Genomic DNA, 14,133 nt, shown 5'->3' with positions numbered 1-14,133 from the left:
TTCTGCAGTTTCTATTTGCGTCACTTTCCAAGCCTCGTTGTACGCAGCATATATACCGGCGTATATTAAACGTTTTTGACGTGGTTTACAAGGCCCCATTATGAAATCTCGCAAATCATTTCCTTCTTAAAGATAAGGGTTGTTTGATTTCCGGAAGTGTAGATTTCTGTAGCCACTCAAGGCATAGCTTTCCTACACTATAAGTAGTTACTATCCCTGGATATTGTCTCTGGGAGTATCTTTGATCTGGCCTATTTATTATCAACCCCTGTGTTTTTTTCAGGAATCTATCATGACAGTTATTAGTGTCTGTGGGCTAGATTAACAATTTTTTCCAATCAGGATTAGTTCTGTTCTGTTTTAAAATATAGGGTATGTCTACCTCCTCCTCTGTAGCATTATCACTTTCAGATGTGGGTTTAGGTATAGACGGTTTATTTAAATCTTTTATCTTAGCTAGGCCAAGACAAGAAGTTTGTTGAACAGTGTCATTTAAAAACCTTATTTGTTCGGGTATAATGCAGGCTCTGAACAGGGCTTCTAAACCTTGCACCTGCCAGTCTTTTGTGCCCCAGACAGTTTTTGTCTCGATCTTGTCCTTCCAAAAGTCAAAACCTAATGTAGACAGCTGAGCATAAAAGTTTGCAGAATAAATTTGTTTAGTATTGGTCAACATTGTTTTCATTCCTGTCTTATTCTCATTTTTTAAATAAAACGTTTCTGGATTTGTAACATTAAACCCTGTGAAATATGGAAACTTTTCATAGAACGTTTTTGAGCTGACTTTTGACGGCATTGGACAGTGTTTCCATTGATTATATGAATAACCATTTCTAGGGTTTGCAGATTTATGCAAATAATGGTGACCATAATGATTAAAACAATACATTCGTTCATAATCGGATGAACCTTGTAAGTATTCATGTTCAGTAAATTTAGCTGACATCTCTAAATCTGACATCATATTATTAATAGTCTCAAATAGTCTCTGCCGGCCGGGCACCGTCTCTGGTGATTAGAAGGTCCAGAGCAGACCTAGTTCTCTCATCCCCCGCATGCGGAGAGACCCATGAGGTAAATCCGGGTGCATGTAGTGAGGTGGAAGAGGGGGGAGAGATATGGGGGGGAAGGTGTAAACATTGTAAATTCAGTCTCAACCCTGAGGTCAAGCAAGATCATATTGAGACGGATGGGAAGGGTGCCCAACAATTTCAAGAAACAGGGGAACGAATTAGGGCATGTTACATAAATTGTAGGTCTTTGCCTAAACATGCTGACGATATATGGCTAAGTATTGTTAATGAAGCTTGGGATGTGGTTTTCCTAACGGAAAACTTGGTTAAGGGACAGCTCTCTAACTGATATTGCTCTTGCTGTACCTGCGGGCTATAGGCTGGTGGCTGCACATCGCTCCAATAATAGATTGGGGGGCGGGCTGGCAATCATAGTCCGTGATAAGTGGGAGATTTCTTATAAATTATTGGAGGACATTGGTCCTATTGAAGCCTTATCCTTTAATATCTCTTGCACGAATTTCCCCATAATGTTGGGTTTACTTATCTACAGACCTCCTTCTTTCCCTATGAGACACTTAACAGAAGTTTATGAATATATTGGTAGTTTGGTATCAAGATATTCATTTTTTACTGTCCTGTGAGATTTTAACTTCCATGCCGACATTTTGGAAGATTCTATGGTTTTAAAGTTGACAGACACTCTTCAGGGCTTTAACCTATTTCAGAAGGTTCAAGCGGCTACCCATAATGGAGGTCATACTCTAGATCTGGTTTTTACTAATGATCACACCATAACCATTGACTCTATCCAACAGGTGACTTGGTCGGACCATTTTTTGGTCTCCTTTGGTATATTTAGGTGCCCTAAAGTAAAGGGAAGTCTACCCTCTACCAAGGAGACTAGGAATTGGAGGAATATCACTCTTGCTAATTTGGTATGGAATGGGAAAAAACTCCTTTGTCTTTAACTGGAGATCCCTCATATGATATTATGGTTTTTCAGACATCAGTACTTGCCACTTTGGATAAGCTGACTCCGGCTATAAGAAAGACCTCAGTTAGAAAAAACCCCTTCTGCCCTTTGGTTTACAGACGAGCTCCAAAAATTAAAGAGTACCTGTAAGAAATTGGAAAGGGCCTGGCGACGTGGTTATATACCGGAAGCCAAGATTATCTATAGGAGGTCTCTGAGGACTTTCCATCGGAATAAATGCCTCGTTATGAAAGAGTATTATGCCAATCAGATTAAGGCCTCTAATAATTCCGCAAAAGAAATCTTCAGGATTGTGGAAAGCTTTACACATCCCCAGGCATCACAAAGCATCACCTCTCCCTCTAAAACCTTATGTGAGAGTCTGGCTACTTTTTTTCATGAGAAAATTTTAGAAATCTATGCCTCCTTTCCTCCACATACAGGTGGGGAGCTCCCCCATCCCCTATTGGCCAACTCGCAACGGTGGTCTTGTTTTAAGCCATTTGATGCAGAATATTCTCTAGGGACCTAAAAAGGGTCAACTCTGGGTCCCCGGGTGATCATTTTATAAGATCTTGGCCTCAGTACTGAACCCAGCATTAAATTTAATATGGAATCAATCGCTGGAGACTGGGATTTATCCGGCTGACTGGAAAAAAGCCTTGGTGAAATCCATTTTAAAAAAGGAAAACGTAGACCCCATGGTCTTAAAAAATTATCGTCCCATATCTTTTCTTTCAGCTCCGGCTAAAGTTTTGGAAAAAGAAGTGCAGAGGCAGTTGTCGGATTTTCTGGAGTCTAACAACTTGCTGCATGATTCACAGTCAGGTTTCAGAAAAAGTTCCAGCACCAAAACTGCCCTGTTGGAAGTTGCTGAAACTTTGAGGGAAGCTGTGGATCAGGGACACTGTGCAATGCTTGTGTTGTTAGATCTTTCCCCAGCATTTGACATGGTGTCCCACAAGATCTTATTGCACAGATTGGAAAAATTCGGAGTTTCAGGTTCGATTCTGTCCTGGTTTCGGACCTTTCTTGAGGGGCTTTCGTATCATGTGGCGCTATATCCATTTACTTCCGAAATTAAGTGGTTCTCGTGCGGAGTCCTCCAGGGCTCTGCCTTGAGCCCTACTCTTTTTAATGTTTATTTGGCCCCTTTGGCGTCAATAGTTGAGAAGTGTGGTGTGAGTATAGTTAACTATGCAGACGACACCCAACCGTTGTTCTCTTTTAAGGAAAAGGAGGGAGGGGATCTGACTTGCTTTAAAAATTGTCTGTTGAACATCGTCTCTTGGATGTCAGACAATTGTCTGAGGCTTAACACTGAAAAGACGGAGGTCCTCTTTTTTAACAATAAATCTCCGATGCACTCAGCACAGTGGTGGCCCACAGCTCTTAACCCTCCCCCGATTCCCGCCAAATCTGTTCGGAATCTAGGTTTTAAAATGGATACAGAAATGTCAGGAAAAGAACACATTGCTCAGTTGTCGTCAGTGTGTTTTTGGAAATTGAAAACCTTGCGCAGATTTTTACACTACCTTCCTATGGACTGTCGGCAAGCGGTGGTACATGCCACCATTACCTCACGCTTGGACTATGCCAATAGTCTTTTTATTGGTTTACCTGAATATTTGATCTCAAGACTCCAGCTTATTCAGAATGCGGCAGCCAGAATTATCAGAAATATCCCTGTAGGACACAGTATATCCCACCATTTGGTGAGTCTTCATTGGCTGCCCATAAAGAAGAGAGTTCTTTTTAAAACCATGATCTTGACTCATCGAGCCCTTCATGATATTGGTCCTAAATATCTCGGAGTTAGAATTCAGAGATACTTACAATCAAGAATTTTGAGATCAAACAGTCAAAATCTCCTCAAAGTCCCCAGATTTGCAAAAAGTAGGAATGGAGGCCGAGCTTTTTCTGTACGTGCTCCTTTGGTATGGAATTCAATGCCGGAGGAACTTAGAAGGATCGAAAAAGAATCTATTTTCAGAAAGGCTTTAAAAACATGGCTGTTTCGTCTAAATTAATTGTTCGGCCATGCTCTGGGGTTATATCATTTTGAGGTATACTGGTTTTTTTTCTAGGAAATTGCGCCGGGACACTTCCGTTGGAGGTAGGTGTGCGCCATATAAGTATCTAATAATAATAATAATAAAAAAAAGTCCCAAACATCAGAAAATGTGATTGGTGATACAAAGTCACTTAAAGAGATCTTGAACTGGCGCAGACTCTTCAAAAGCTCTACCGGGCCATAGATGTCATACTCAGTTTTGTCCCATGCTATACCACCAGGTATAGGAACGGCTGTGATATTCACTGATGACAGATCTCTTCTTTCACGATGGGAAGATTTATGAGGTTTCAGGACCTAGTTGATTTTCTGACTTGCTGTGTCCATTGTATTATATTTTCCATCTATCATTCTTCCCAAGCTCAAAACCAGAATGAGCCAGAGGAGGAGGAAAAGTACTCCTAACACAATCCAAAATTCAATACATGGTGAAACCAGATATACTTTCTCAAGTTGTTGAAAGTGTTCTTTTATTTTTACGTTGAAAGTTCTATTTGCTGGCTCATCTTCGGGCTCACTGGGATCCTCAAAAAATGTATCAAAGTTGATAAAATAGCCAGAGGCAGTTCTGTCAATTGTTGGAATTGCATCAGGATTGTTATTAATCTTTGGAGCTGCATCTTCCTTTGTCATATTTGTATAGTCAGAGGCTACATCATTGTAGACTGGAGTTTCTTGACAAACTGTTATTTGGGTCTCAAGAGGCACGAGTTCTATGGTTTTGTTGCATAGTCCTTCTTTTCTCACTGCAGGTTTATTGAAGGTGATAAGTCTTTCAGTTTGAACCTCTTGAATAATAGCCAGATTTGGTCTTCTGCTCCTTCTTGGGAGTCCACTAGGCCTACTACTTATTATTGGCCACATATTGTGGTTTGACCAGGTCGATGGATACAACTCTGTTCTCCCTTTTTCCAGCAAGGGGCGGTAGTACTACTGATCTTGTTCCTTGAATTGCCAAGATAGGTACTGCTTTTCTGTAAGAAGACCCAAATTCCTTCTTCACCGCGATCTTCTCTCTGACTAGATCCCCAATCTTTGGAATCCAGACAGGTCTTGCTGGGACAGGTGGTTTTTCTTCAGTGGATGTTGGCTTTTGTGATGTGTTACTTAGACTTCTTGTCGTTTCATTAAAGTCCTGTAAAACAGCCAAACGATCTTTGACATCAAAGGGTTTTGTTCCACCACTGAAGTTTGACAATCGAGGTCTTCGATTAATATTCTAGTACCAAACAGTAATTCATACGGAGTGATTCCACCCAGAGAATTTCTTTGCAGATTGTTAAGACTACGTTTGACACTTATTAGATGTTTGACCCACCCATCACCCAAACCTAATCCCTTAGCTGTTATGGATTGCTTTATGTCACGTTTTTTTCTTTCCACTACCGCATTACCCTCAGGATGGAAGGGACTAGAATACCGCAATGCAATGCCCAAACTAGCCATGGCCTCCTTGTAAGTTCGAGAGCTGAACGCAGGACCCTGGTCAGAATGTAGCGTGCCTATTGCGTATGTGCCGATAAAGACTCGCAAATCCTTTATAACAGTTCTGGCATCAGCCGAGCGCTGGGGCCACATCCAAAAAAATCTTGTCCTAGTAGTTGTGGGACCGCATCCGTTCAATATAACGTTTGCGTGTAGATAGTCTAATGCTGTCTAGCAATGGTATCTGAACTGGGCTGGCTACTCTGTAGTCAGGTATCTGGTGGCTTTCGCTGCTGCAATTTCTGTTGCAGTTATGGCAATAAATTGCACAATTGTACACATCAACTCCCAGTCCTGGCCACCAGTACATCTTTTCTAATTCTATTAGAGATTTCAAGATCCCTTGATGTCTCAGACCTTCTCCCATATGTGCTTGGTGTACCAAAGCAGCTCTCCGATTCCATTTTAGAATTACTCTGTCCCCCACTCCAGGGATATGAGCAAAAGGAACGGAGTTTGCATCAATTATGTATGTATTTGTGAGTGGATAGTTTAGAGGTAACGCTGCATAGCTGCCTTCCATTGAGTTTTTTACTGCTAGTAACGTTTCACCATCTATTACTCTTTTCGAACGAGTGATTGTAGCTACAGAAGCCCTTTGCACAGCTGCCTTCGTGGCTTCATCAGCCAATGAATTCCCTGAACGTGAACGCCATCATGTTGATGACTCAGTGTATGTATCACGTGAGTCTTTTGTAGTTCTTTCTGCAAAAGAACTACTTGTTCCCAAAGTGTTTTATGCTTAATTGTGCCACCTTTTGAATTTTTTAAACCGTTTTGAAACCAGTTCTGCAAGTGTTTGTTGTAAGATTCAACGCAGACATACGAATCGCACACTATTAGTGTGGGGAATTCGCGATCGGTATTTTCAAGCGCCGTCTTGAAAGCTTGTAGTTTAGCTCGCTCAGCTGTACAGTCTCCGAGTGATTGAGTTTTAGTGACCATAGGTCTAAATTTACCTTCGCGCCAACGACCTTTAACTATCGCGCACGCAGCACTAAAGGCTTGTTTACCCCCCAACTGCGGGCTGCGCTGATCCGTCTGTATAGATTATACATCCATAATGTTCTAGAGGCAGAATCTCGGTTGGCAGGGGACATTCGTACTCGTATTGTAGGAATTCTTGTGTTTTTAAGTAGGGGTCAAACACGTATTCAACGTCTGTTGCAGCAAGAGAGTTAACCCATCTTGGATGTAAAGCTTTTGCTTTAGGAATGATTGCTTTTGTCACTGCCTCTAAGGCAGGTACGGTTGTAACGATTATTATGCGTTGACCCTGTGCCAGGGCTCTCTCCTTTGCTACTGCAGTTTGTCCCGTACGTACGACGAAGTACGATTCGTACCAGGAGCCGTACTCCGTACGAGTCGTACAAGACACCGTACAACTCTAATCTCTGTACGATTCTCCCTCGGAACCCGCTGCATGCGACATCTGTACGGTTCGCGGCTGGTTTTTACGACCCAGCAAGTACGATACGTGTCGGGTACGCACCGTACGACCTTTTTTCTACAGGAGCTGAAAACAGCCGTAGAAGCAGAGTACGTGCCGAAACAGGTGCGGAACGGCCCCCCCGGGTACGGTGCGTACCCCCCATGATCGCAGGGGTATGCACCGTACCCCTGCGATCATGGCACCGTACCCCTGCGATCATGGGGTGTATGAGCCGTACCCCCATTGTATGATCGGTGTACGAGCCGTACCCCCATTGTACGATCGGTGTACGAGCCGTACCCCCATTGTACGATCGGTGTACGAGCCATAACCCATGTACGATCGGTGTACGAGCCGTACCCCCATTGTACGATCGGTGTACGAGCCGTACCCCCATTGTACGATCGGTGTACGAGCCGTACCCCATGTACGATCGGTGTACGAGGCGTACCCCCATTGTACGATCGGTGTACGAGCCGTACCCCCATTGTACGATCGGTGTACGAGCCGTACCCCATTGTACGATCGGTGCACGAGCCATACCCCATGTACGATCGGTGTACGAACCATACCCCCATTGTACGATCGGTGTACGAGCCATTCCCCCATTGTACGATCGGTGTACGAGCCGTACCCCCATTGTACGATCGGTGTACCAGCCGTACCCCCATTGTACGATCGATGTACGAGCTGTACCCCATGTACCATCGGTGTACGAGCCGTACCCCCATTGTACGATCGGTGTACGAGCCGTACCCCCATTGTACGATGGGTGTACGGCTCGTACATTGATCGTACATGGGATACGGCTCATACACCGATCGTACAATGGGGGTACGGCTCATACACCGATCGTACAATGGGGGTACGGCTCGTACACCCCATGATCACAGGGGTACGGTGCGTACCCCTGCGATTATGGGGTACGGACCGTACGGTGTGTATGTGTTTGTGTGCTTTTCCGTACGACTCGCCCTTACCTGACGTGGACCGTACGAATTGCGTCCTCATACCCCGGTCTGGATGGTACTCGTCGGGACGTACGGCATGTGTACGAGTCGTACGGTATGTATACGAGTCGTACGGTTCACGGTTTCAGCCTTGCAATATGTACGGATTCGGACGGATTCACGGAATACGGATCGTACTTCGCGACTCGGATGGACGGGTACGATTCGTATGGAGAGGGCTCCGGATACAAATCGTACGGACGTTTTTTTTCCCGAATCGGAATCGACCCCCCATGTGTTTTTGTGTAGATTGAAGCAAAGACTGTAACCCAAGTGTCACAGTCTTCCACATGTGGTGCTATCCCCATTGGTAAACAGATTGTCAGAATTCTGTGTTTCTCATGAGGTGTACTATCAGGGAATACTGCCTCAATTTGAGTAATTTTTGTGCTAACCAAAACGGAATTTGTTCCCTTTTGGCAGGCATTTTACCAATGACTGATTGTATAGTCTGTGGTGTGATTTTGTTTGTGTTCCCCTGATGAGGGGTGTGCTGTGGAATCCTTACAGTAGGTTGTACTGTTAAGGTCCGCATTACATATTGAACCAATTGTCTATGTATTTTAATTAACTGTTTCAGCTGTGCTAGCAGTTCTCTACCTGTCATACTTTCTATGTCAGTGTGTGGTGTATAGCTGGCTAGTACCAGCCATGTAGCTCCTGGTCTACCTCATGGACCGAGCCTGGTAATGTGATTTTCATGTTTTAGGGCGCCTTTAAACCAGAGCTGATGCTCTTGGTAAGTTAATGGAATTTCAACGCCTTCGTAAGGAACGTATTCCTCGGGAGGTTCCTCTACTTTGTAGTAGTGAAACTTGTGTGTTCCACCATCTGCTGGAGGAAAGTGAATCCATGAATAGAATACCTCTGTCTGCCGATATTCATGTGCCTCTATAACAAATATTACTTTAACATCTCTCGATGATACTCCATTGTTTATGCGTTTGCAAGTTATAGTTTTCCTTACGTTTACCGGAATGATTATAGCATCCGAGTCATTCTGTAGCCTATTTCTGTCATCTAAATATGCTTGTACTGCTGCTGCAGCTAATTCTTCTTCAGTAACCAGTATTTTTACTGATTGAAGAGTTTGCAGAACAAGTTTCAAGGAAACAAAGACTAGGTGCACAATATTTTGGAACATTGTATCCTTCAACGTTGAACAAACCAAAAACTAATACATAGGATTTTACGTCCTACTCAGTTTTGGCGGATATTTAGCCTTTCATCCACTCCAGACGTCTATTGGAGTTTTTACGGGAGAAAGGGGTCTGTGTGAAAAGCACGACTGAGTTACTCTAGTATCTAGTGTTAAATTATCGCCTTACCAAACGTTGGGCGCCATGTAGTGTAGTTCCTATATTCCCAATAGGCTCTGTGCATTAGAATAATAAATCCTGTAGCTTAGACGTAGGACTGAGGTCAACTAGGTCTCTACCGAATCTATTAGACTTAATTGTGAGTACCAGCTAGCTCAGAGGTCACTAGAAAATTTCTCAAAATCACAGGAAGGGATTAGTTTCTGACAACCGCATGAACATGACAACTTTGTTTCCCAAGAATAAGAAATAAATCTCTAGAGTCGCGGAAACAATAGATAGCTATTTTACTCAGTCATTCGTGCATGCTTCGTTTCACCAGAGGTGCTGAGAAAATAGAGAGACAGGCGTTTTCAATAAAAAGTATTTATTGAACAGTCTTCTTTCTCAAGCATAAGAAATGGACTGCTACAATCGTAATACTGGTAATAAAGTACAGAGTATATAATACGAACAGTATTATAAAGTATTACTGTAAAAGCATGGTATGGTTTCTAAGCCATAAATTGTCTTAAAACGGATAAAATACATACAGTGTTAAAATGATGGCTAAAAGTACTCAACTGGTGCTTCTAAAATACACCTACCCTGGTGTACCTGACCTAAGCCTAGCACAAGGGAAGAAGTAAGTGAGGAGTAGTTTAAGTTTAGTATTTTCTGCCAAGAATCTAATCAAGAATTCTCTACGGGTCTATTCAGCTCCATACATTGGTTTAGAATGAAGGAGGTCTTGTATTTCTCTCTCAGGACTCGATTTCCCAGTAACCCGCAAGGGTAGCCTGGAAACACTGGAGCTGGATTTCTCGGCAGGAGAAAAGACAGAGTCTCTCAGTGCGTCAGCTGGAGGGTCGGCTTCCTTCGGCACTTGCTGTTTACAGGGCGTCAGGCAAGTAGTTAGTCGATCTGTTCCAAACCACCGTGTGTCTGCTTGGGCAAATCTAGGCATATTTATACTATGAAGGTGCCGAGTTTGACGTGTGATTGAACTTAATAGCGTCAGAGAAGACTTAGTTCTTCGAAAACTCCATGATTTCCTAGATAAATTAGTATTCAGGCAAGGGGATGTCCCTAGCTGCTGAAGGCGGGTTTTTCTAAGAAATTGTTGCTGATTCTTGGAACATAGTGGACGTAGCCATGCCGTATTTGGGCTGCATAGGCTCAGTCTAAATATGGTAATGATTTCTATGCCTATATAAGGATAGAATAATCCGTATCTATATAAGGGCATGAATCGGGAAAATGTACACTAGGGTCATAGATTCATTTACAACAACGGTTCCCCCCAGAAGATGGCTGAGACCTATGATAATTTAATCAAACACACCAGCTGCTATTTCATTAGCCCATATTATCCCTGCCAGGAGCTATGATAGTGTCATGTTAAGGATATAATTACACATCAGTCATGGAACCAACACCCTCGACCTCACACCCGTAATGGCGAATGTCAAAAATACAAAAATGTCAAGGAGGATCTATCTATATGTCAGGAAGTAGTTATCCAACAAGGGTCTAGAATTCTGATAGCGGAGAGGCAGAGGCAGAAAATAATTGAAGTGGCCCATGAAGGACATCATGGAATCATTGCCACAAAAAAAGATTTCCAAGGTCATCTTTGGTTTCCTTATCTTGATGACATAGTTAACAGGGAATCAAAGGCCTGTCATCTATGCAACTGCGTTTCTACAAAAACTACTCACCACACTTTAAGCATTTTGGAACTCCCAAAGCATGCATGGGAGAGAATAGCCATTTAAATTTTCAGTCCACTCAACAATGGACATCATCTGCTGCTGATTAGTGACGAGGATTCACAATTTAAATTATTTGAAGATTTTTCATCTACTACACAAGAAAGAGTCATTGAAAGACTAAATGGCATCTTTGTGACATGGGGTGTTCCAGCCATTGTGAAGCATCAAAAGAGTACACCTTTGTGGCCGCAGGCCAATGAACTTGTTAAGCGGTTTGGGGGTACCCTAAAGGAAGTAGTGCAGCGTGCTAACCTTGAGAAGCTCGATCTGAAAATGGTGTTGATTTCTACCTTGAGAGCATAAGGTTCGACATCTCACTCAACCACAGGTGAAAGTCCTGCAACATTGACGTTCGGGAGACCAATGAACATCAAGTTGCCTCAATGGACCAATCAGAGAAAGAGAGATTAGAAAGCAACTCTTGATTTAGGGGCCGATTATGATGCATCCCTTGATCGGAGCCTTTACAGTCGCATCGTAATGGGCCGGTCGGTTTACTTTATGACCGCCTTATTACGATGGAGGTGGTCATAAAGTAAACCTGCTGGTCATTCTATCTTGCTTCAGATGGACTCAGAGAGTCCGTCTATCTGGAATAAACTGATTTTATCTTTACTTCACTAATGTCCTTACTGTTATTTGGAGACTGCAACTACAATTTGTTGATGAACAAAGAACCCTGATCCTAGGACTTCAACTCCAGCACTTATATTTTTTGGGAAGGTACTGCAGATTCTTCATGCTAAATTTTAAAGTTGAAGTTGATACTTTTTTTTTATCGACCCTTCTGGATGGTTATTTACTAAAGCAGTAATTATTATAGCTGCGGGCATGAACAACACCTTGACAATAACCTGAAATAAAGCTTTTCTTGTATTATTAATATTTTGACGATGCACCTCTACGATAATGTAAGACTTTCAGGTATGGGTGTTATGCTGGCTGTGTGAATTTGGGACCATATCTCCTGAGCATACTGTTTGACCTGACTTCTCTTAAAGCTCTCGCTTTTGCTTGGCAAGCTTTTTTCACAGATTTGCTCCCCCCAGAGCAGGTCTCCCGACTCGGTCACACCTTTTGTCTGGTTGCCTCTGCAGTATTAGAGACTGCAGTGTTGGTATCTTTTTCCTAGTTAGCCTTAGCTCGAATTGCTTTTGCTTTCCCTTTGTTGCATTTCATTTGGCTTTATGCCATTTAGGAGCCACTCACTCCTTCCCGTCTATTCCCTTCTTGCCTTTCGATCTCTCGCCACCCAGCGCACCGCTCTTAGGACCTACTTAATAAAGGCCAAAACGCAGCAGCACTGATGACACGCCAAAGGCAAACCCACCACCCACCTTCCCCCATCAGCGCCTGGACTGTGCTCAGTTCTCAGGAACCCTTGTCCTCCAGCCACCCACAGATACTCTTCCGCAGAACTCCGAGGCCTGGACCCCGGACACCACAACTGCTGCCTCGCACATCCTTGTTCAATGGCAGGACCGTTCACCTTCCACCACTTCACCTGCAACTCAGGACATCCTGCCCTCACGGAAACCAGTGCCATTTCTACTTTTCTGCCTGCAACCGCCCCGCAACCACTCCAATGCCTTTTGCTCAATGCCGAATCTCTGAAAAACATGCCACCGATGTCTGGAAAAACAGCTCCAACCATGCCCTGATGCAATCTTCATCACAGAGTTCTGACTCAACCCTTCCTCCACCCGACATTGCCACCGAAATGCCCAGTGGCTACAAGATGACACACCAAGACCGTACCAACAAACATGGAGGAGGCATCACCATTATCCTCAAAGAAACAAGCCTCTGCACCACCACTGAAGATGACCCCAAATCGATCATCGAACACCTCAACGTCCAACTCCACACCAACGACAGAACGACAGTTAGAGGCACCGTCACCTACAGACCCAAGGACCACACACCAGCTTCACATCAACCCGCTAGCAATCAATTCCAAGACTTACATCTTCCTCTGAGACCTCAACTGGCACTCGCACGACCCCACAGACGCTAACTCCGCCAACCTGCTTGAAAACATGGGCAACATTGCCCTAACCTTAGCTGGTCACTGACCCCAAAAACACAGCAGGACACACACTGGAGCCGATTTTCACAGCCTTCAACAGAGTCAAATATAGCCATGCTCTGGAACTCACTTGGTGCGAGATGTACGGGAATTCGGCCTGTTTGCGACCGCAAAAAAGGGTCCTGGCCTGTTTGAGATTCTCACTATTAAGAAGGAGCGTCCCTTCCTAATAGCGAGTCACAATGGAATGTAGCATTGTTTTGCAACCACAATTGCGGCCGTAAAAAACACTTGCAGTTTACCACCTACTTCAAGTAGGCTCAATGTCTAGGATTCCCACACGCCATGTGAAATGCTTTCCTTGGTACTTTCTACTTTCAATTACATCACAGTAAGACTCTTATAGTGCTTATTTCATCCAAATGACTGACCACCGCAGGATAACTTGACAAACCAGGTAAGCCTGCCTAGTCACCCTACCGGGACTGAGGTTCTCGCTTGTGAAGCTGAAGGATTTTGAGAAAGCCAAAAAGTTGTATAAAATTCCACAAAAACATGCATTGGCAAAGCCAATAGGTATCCCCTTTGTGATTTATCAGCTTTGCCAATGGATTTTAGCCATGCTGCACAGTATCCCGAATGCTCTGCAGCATGGATATAGTTTAAAAAGAAAAAAAGTCTTTGATGGTCCACCTGCGTCATTTGGTAAGTTCACACATTATGCATGCTCATACCTACAAAATGAAGCAGGGGCTTTTTTTCTTTCAAGTTACCGATCCAAGATCCGAGTTTAAATTAAAAGTGCACAGGCATTTTTTCATTTTATAGCTTGAGGGGTGGGTGGGAACAGAAGCAAGGGTAACGCAGAAACAACAGGGGGAGGGCAGAGGGACGGCAAAACAATAAGAGGAGATGAAACATACTGAAGCAATACTGAGGAGGGGTGGTGTTGAATCAACAAGGATGAGGGTGAGAGAGATGTGTAAACAATACTGGGGTTGCTGTTAAGAAAGACAGAAAACGGGGGTGTGGGGAATACAT

Source organism: Lissotriton helveticus, chromosome 2_1 (genome assembly GCF_964261635.1).
Source record: "Lissotriton helveticus chromosome 2_1, aLisHel1.1, whole genome shotgun sequence".
Taxonomy (NCBI): domain Eukaryota; kingdom Metazoa; phylum Chordata; class Amphibia; order Caudata; family Salamandridae; genus Lissotriton; species Lissotriton helveticus.
This window is presented reverse-complemented; position numbering follows the sequence as displayed.